The sequence below is a fragment of the Nicotiana attenuata genome, chromosome 3 (assembly GCF_001879085.1).
Source record: "Nicotiana attenuata strain UT chromosome 3, NIATTr2, whole genome shotgun sequence".
Taxonomy (NCBI): domain Eukaryota; kingdom Viridiplantae; phylum Streptophyta; class Magnoliopsida; order Solanales; family Solanaceae; genus Nicotiana; species Nicotiana attenuata.
Window position 1 is genome coordinate 30,580,738 of NC_031991.1, and position 6,952 is coordinate 30,587,689.

At 38.7% G+C, this 6,952-nt stretch overlaps 1 long non-coding RNA gene across 1 annotated transcript; it reads right to left on the minus strand.

The window, feature by feature from the left end:
* On the minus strand, positions 1,675-6,125 carry LOC109224581. The gene is made up of 2 exons (XR_002067720.1): positions 5,954-6,125; positions 1,675-1,874 (listed from the first exon to the last, which is right to left on the minus strand). It is a non-coding gene; the product is annotated as an uncharacterized LOC109224581 (long non-coding RNA).

The following is a 6,952-nucleotide window of genomic DNA, read 5'->3' on the forward strand; positions in this document are numbered from 1 at the left end:
GAGGAGGGGGCTACGTACCGGGAACCAAAAGGCCATCCGGCTTAGTAACTTGTCCGGCCTCTTTCTTATTTTAAGGTATGACACTAACAGAATAGGGAGTCTCCACCAGTGAGCACATCCCCGGAGGTGAGAAGAGAAGGGTTTCGCCACAGTTTATATACAATCCAGATAATATGAAAGCGGTAAAGCATTTAGCACATTTAGCAGGAAACATGTAGGAAAATCAGATAAAGCCAAACATAACAATTACTCTAAGCTCGAATTCTTAAACCCTGAACCGAAGTTCTGGGTTTGTATCCCCAGCAGAGTCGCCAGAGCTGTCACACCTCCATTTTCACTACACCCAGGAAAGGGCGTAAAGGAGTTTTTCCACTTAAAGGACAATCGGAACGGGATTTACTATTAAAATTCAGAGTCGCCACTTGGGAGATTAATGGTGTCCCAAGTCACCGGTTGAATCCCGAACCGAGGAAATTATGACTCTGCTAACAGTCCGCGAACCAGAAATCCGAGTAAGGAATTCTGTTAACCCGGGAGAAGGTGTTAGGCACTCCCGGGTTCCGTGGTTCTAGCACGGTCCCTCAACTGTCATATTTGGCTTATTTATCTGATTTCAAAACATGTTTTAGCTTATGCTTTTTAACTTTGAACCGCTTTTATTATTATTATTTTAACAGAATTGCAACGTCGTGAAAACACGTTTCGAACCGCGTCACATAAATGCACCCGCGATTTTTGACACATTTGGACTTCGTTGGATTTGGATTTGGGTCACATAAATGTGCACCCGTATTTAGGAAAGTAAATTATTAAAAGCGTGTCTAAAGTGTCTAACGCGTTATTATCTTTGGGGAAGGCCGTGAAATTCGCTAAACGGCCCATCCCGAATTCTAAGTGTTTTAATGTATACATTTGTTGAGGGCCCCGCAATTTATGTATTTTTGTTTAGCGAGGCTCATCTTATTTATTGTTTAAAGGTCCAACCTAAAGTAAACTACGATTTTCTATTTAATATTGTCTCTAAAGGCCCTAATTAATTAGCACATCCATGTATTATGACTAAGATGTTCAAATGGGTGTTGAATTTAAACAAAGCAGCCTCAATGAGGCTTTCAGCGGTTTGGGCCTTAAAACTGGCCCTAAACAGATCCAATCCTGCCTGTAAAAAGAAACAATGCCCAACCGTGGGCCTCGTGTAAACGAAAATCAGGCCCAAGCTATATTTAACTAAAGGGAGTCCAGTTTAGCCCACACACAAGTCTACTTCTGACCTTAATCCAATTTTGCATACATATTCAACTCGTGTGCACTTTGGGAATCTAGCATACTTATTCTGAAAATTTCAGTAGCTCACTAATTGCAACCCCCTACGCTTTATGAAATGTACTTGCAGACTGAACCTAGATTTAAAGCATTTATTTGCATAAAATTATTAAGCTATGAATTCCACAAACAACTATAGGAAGCCATGATTAACTAAAATGATATTCAGCTATATGACGAAATCAGTTCAACTGCTCGAATCCAATCCTATTACTACTTATGATTCTCCTGTTAACACACGTGAAACTAACCTTAATATTCTAAATCTGAAAGCTAACAGCGATTTAATTATCCTGAGCCTCATTTTCAACATGCTCATAATGAACAAATTAAGCTATCAATTATGTTAAAGCACACGAAAATAACCAATCAAATTAACTACAGCAAGTCCGAAAAATTTCATACAGTCCAGTTCAGTTACAACATTTAGCTATTAAAGTGAAATTAATCTAAACTAAGCTGATTACATAAGCATCAGGCACAGAGCGATAGGATTTCCATTTTTCAACTTCTCAAGTCAGATATACATCACCACGGTTTAGAATTTGTACCTGGAAATTGCAATATAGGAAGAAAGGATAGGTCAGCAGCAGCAGATGACAAGCAGATGACTCAAACACAGCCCAGAAACACGTTCAAACCCAGGAAATGTGCTAAACCAATAAGATCAGTAAATCAACCAAACACAGCTTGAATAAAACCCAAATGAACTCGAGATTGACCCAGGACACTTCAAAAAAAACTTCAGCAACTAGATATTGATCTAGAAGATGCAATTCAACAACCAAATCTCAAAATTAACCTAAGATTTCCAATAGGACAGCATTTTGGAAGTTTTTGTGCTATTTTTTTGGTTTTTCTAGACGTTTTCTACTGTTTTTGGGTTTTTGAATGTTGAATTTCAAAATCAGATCTGGAATTAGAGAGTACCCTTTGGGGGAATTTTTGGATCTCCAAAACTTCTTCTCTAAGGCACTATACACTGCCTTTTATAGGCCAAATGAGGGGCAGCCCTCAAATTTTCTGTTTACACTCTTAGTCCCTCTTTATTTTCAGATTAGTCCTCTATTTTTTAACTTGTTTCTCAAGTTAGTACCCTAAGTTTACTGAAATATGCACAAAAGTCTTTCTCTAGAAGATCCTGGAAAATTCTAGTGTTAACTACCATGTTCTACCCAATCCCAAATACCCAAATTATCCATGAACTTACACTAAAATTGTAGCTATAACCAACCAACTTCCTAAGTTCTAAATTGAACTTCGACTGAAAAATATAATCCTAATTCACTACTATCTAATTATCTATTAAACTTGGCAATAAACAAATTAAAACTAATCAAGCGCAAACAAAGTCGATTAACAACTATTGAGACACAAGATTAAACTAATATCCCAATACTAATCTGACCAAATCAAACTCATCATTCAACTACAACCAAGAATCAAATGAACTAAAATCTATATGGCTGAACAATTAAGCACAAATTAAATCACCAAATCAGAATGGAATCAAACAAATAAATGGGAATTAACCTAAACAATAAACACTACGGGAATAAACCAACTCATCGAGATTATACCTACACATTTAATACCTAAACATTATACCTAAACATTTAGCTAACAGTAACAGACAGAATTAGACTGATATTAAACTAGGCTGTCAATTAAAACTACGCAGAACTTGAAACAACATTTCAAAAACACGAATCGAATTAATAAGAACCAGAACCAAAGAAAAACAAAAAAATAAAAAGAGAAGAGAAACTCACTGATTTCAGACTTGATATGATTAAACCGTAGAAATTGATTTTCGGTTAATGTTATTTGTCTATTTCGTCAGAAATAGGCATGTAACATTAACCAAAAATCAGTTGACTTCAAAACTTCCCAAAACAGGTTCGAACCCATGAACCCTAGATTTGAAATTCGGCAAGTTCCGACGGGATTTGAGGGGTTTTGGTTAGGGATTAGGGATGAGGGAGGTCAGGGGAGTGTAGGGTATGAATTTGGGGCCGTTTGGACAAGGTAAGATTTTGGCCGGAGAGTTTAGATTCAATATTCGAGCCGTCTGACTATGATTCGAGGAAAACCAATAATAAATATGGAAAGAGGAGGACGAGGGGAGATTGGGGTGTTAATTTGGAGTGGTTTGGGTGGCGGCGCCGCCGTGTGCGGCGGAGGCGGCATTAGGGTTTTCAAAATTCGAGGGGCTTGGGTGAGATTTGAGGAAAATAAATTGGGGGGTTGGAATGGGGAGGGTGATTGGAACCCATGGTGTAAAATTGGGGGCGTTTGGTGACCGGCCGCCGCCGTGAGGCGATTTCCGGCGGCGGTCTAGGGCGGTAGACGGCGGAGGGCAGTGGTGTTAGGGTTTGTGCGAGTTAGTCTCTGAGAGAGACGAAACGGGGGGGTGATGGCGTTTGGACAGTTAAATATTAAGTGACCCCGTGTTCTCAGCCGTTAGATCGAGAAACCTTGATGGTTGAGATTCACGGGGCCAAATGGTGTCGTTTGGTTGAGGGGGGGGGGGGTAACTGGTCCGGCTTAAAGGGGATTTGGGCTTGGACTGGGGACCGGATTTGGGGGTTTTGGGCATTTGGGCTGGGACTTGCACGAAAATGGCCCAAAATTGGCCTGCTTCCTTATCTCAATTTCAATTCCTTTTTATTTGTTTTTCTTCTTTTCTTTTTGTACTTTATTTACTTATTTGTTTTCATTTTGTATTTTTATGTTTTTCTAATTTTATTAAAATGCAAAATCAAAGACCCACTTTGTTTCCAAAATTAAACTAATTAATTCCTAAAACTCTATTAAATCCTATTTAAAAGCAAACCCATGACAAATTCAACAATTAACAATTAAAAGTTCAAAAAATGGACTATTTTTGTTATTTTGTTCTAAAAACGGCTTAACCACTAAATAATCCCAAAATGTGAAATTAGATCCTAAATGCAAATGTCATGTGTATATTTTTACAAAATGCAAACAATTAACAGAAAACAACACAAAATTCACAAAAGTGTAAAATAATGAAAGGAAAATTATTTTGTTTGAATTTTTGGGAGTAATTCATATATAGGGCAAAAATCACGTGCTCACAGCCACCACAACTGCCCTGCCCAACACGAAGAGTTTTCGTGCAAAGATAAGTGAGCGGAAACGAGCGATTTTTGCCCGTTCGAATACTCCGTGTGAAGAATTTTTGAAAACCGTCTGACCGAACCCTGCTTCAAAGGTTGCCTACATATCCTTGGCTAAAAAGGAATCAGGTCAGTGTAGTTCGGGAAGGTTTGGTAGCTGGGACTACCGGGAGCTGTGATTTCACTGCTGTTGCTGTTGCTACTGCTCGCTGACCTTCTTATTACACCATGGTAAAATAAAAAGAAGCTAGCCTAAGCTATGATCTACGAATTACAAAAGGGTCCTATCTATGTCTTCTAACTTGCTCTTTGTGTTGCCTTGAACTTGTTATTCTTCCACTGGAATTCTTGCGTTGTTGCCTTGCATTGTGATTGGAGATGTTTCGCCATTCCTCCGAGTGATGCTTGGCCGCTGAGATTTGAAATATATGCCTCCATTCTTCAGGCGGGCTCCTGATTGCTGACGCTTGAAAAGTATTCCCTTGTTCTCCAGGTGGGCTCCTGATTGCTGAAGCTTGAAAAGTATTCCCTTGTTCTCCAGGTGGGCTCCTGACTGAAGCGCTTGAAAAGTATCTCCTTGTTCTCCAGGCGGGCTCCTGACTTCAACAAAATAGATAAATAAAGAAAAAATTTCTGCCCCAGTGTGGTGGCTGGGCACATCATGTTATCAAATATTAAAAATTAAAGGATAGAATTTGAATTGTACTTCCCTTGTTCTCTAGGTGGGCTCCTGACTGCTGAAGCTTGAAAAGTATTCCCTTGTTCTCCAGGTGGGCTCCTGATTACTGAAGCTTGAAAAGTATTCCCTTGTTCTCCAGGTGGGCTCCTGATTGCAACAAAATAAACAACAAAGAAAATTTTCTACCCCAGTTTGGTGACTGGGTGTAGCATGTTATCAAATATTAAAAGGTAAAATTGGAATTGTACTTCCCTTGTTCTCCAGGTGGGCTCCTGACCGCTGAACTTGAAAAGCATTCCCTTGTTCTCCAGGTGGGCTCCTGACTGCAACAAAACAAGCAAAGAAAATTTTCTGCCCCAGTTTGGTGACTGGGTACAGCATGTTATCAAATATTAAAAGCTAAAATTGGAATTGTACTTCCCTTGTTCTCCAGGTGGGCTCCTGACTGCTGAAACTTGAANCAAAGACCCACTTTGTTTACCAAATTAAACTAATTAATTCCTAAAACTCTATTAAATCCTATTTAAAAGCAAACCCATGACAAATTCAATAATTAACAATTAAAAGTGACAAAAATGGACTTATTTTGTTATTTCTTTAAATTTGTTCTAAAAACAGCTTAACCACTAAATAATCCTAAAATATGAAATTAGATCCTAAATGCAAATGTCATGTGTATATTTTTATAAAATGCAAACAATTAACAGAAAATAACACAAAATTCACAAAAGCATAAAATAATGAAAGAAAAATTATTTTGTTTGAATTTTTGGGAGTAATTCATATAGGGCAAAAATCACGTGCTCACAGAGACAAGATTAACAGGCCCTATAGGAGAAAGGTGATGAGAAACTTTAGCTTCGTTAAAGACGATACGTCTCCCAACTCTTGGCCTTGTTACCAAGGAATCATCCTCCTCTTCTTCGTCGGAGCTATCATCGTCTGTGGTTTTCCTTTTCAGAAGAATATCCTGAGCACTTTCTAAGGAAAGTTGGGTTCCTAAACGAGAGGCCGCAACTGCTTCAGCAGTAACACCTCGAATAGCAAAACCTGACAAAGAGAAGGTTGAAAGTTAAAGCAGTAAAGGGAAAAAAAATTTACATATGAGAAAGACAAAAACTCATACCGTGAGTCTTTACTTTCCAACCATGACGATTGGAAATAAATTTCCAAGACCTAGCCTCTAGGCGCGATCTTCAACAGTTTATCTACCCAACCATGAAATTTGGGAATGTTCTCCACAACTCCCTTGGTTGCTAAAAAGAAAAAAGAGGGAAACAAAGTTAAAGAAATTGATAAACTCGAAGGAAAGAGATACGAGAGAGATGAAAGACTTACGTGCAAAGTTCCACTTCTCAGGGAAGGGAACGTTTTGTTCACCCACTAAACCAACTGTGGGAGCAAAAACAAATCGGGCATACCAGCCACGATTCTTATCATCTTCTGGGCTCACCAAAATCCTCTTACTCCTAGCCACTAAGGTAAAGACGTCATTACGAAAGAGTCTAGGGGAGTATAGATGAATTAGGTGAGGAAAGGTGAAATTAACGTTTGCCAAATTGGCCAGATGCCTTAAACAAGCGACAGCCCTCCATACCAGCGGGCCAACCTGTGCTAAACAAACTTTGAAGAAGCGACAGAAATCAAGAATCACTGGGTCAGTAGCTGGTTTAAAATCAAGAGTAAAAGGGTATGTTTAAACAAAAAAAAGACCAGTCATATAGGAGGTAATTCTTTGATTTGGATTGGGGATTACTATGGGAAAATCATTACTCCAGTTACAATCTTTGCGGACTATGGGAGCTAA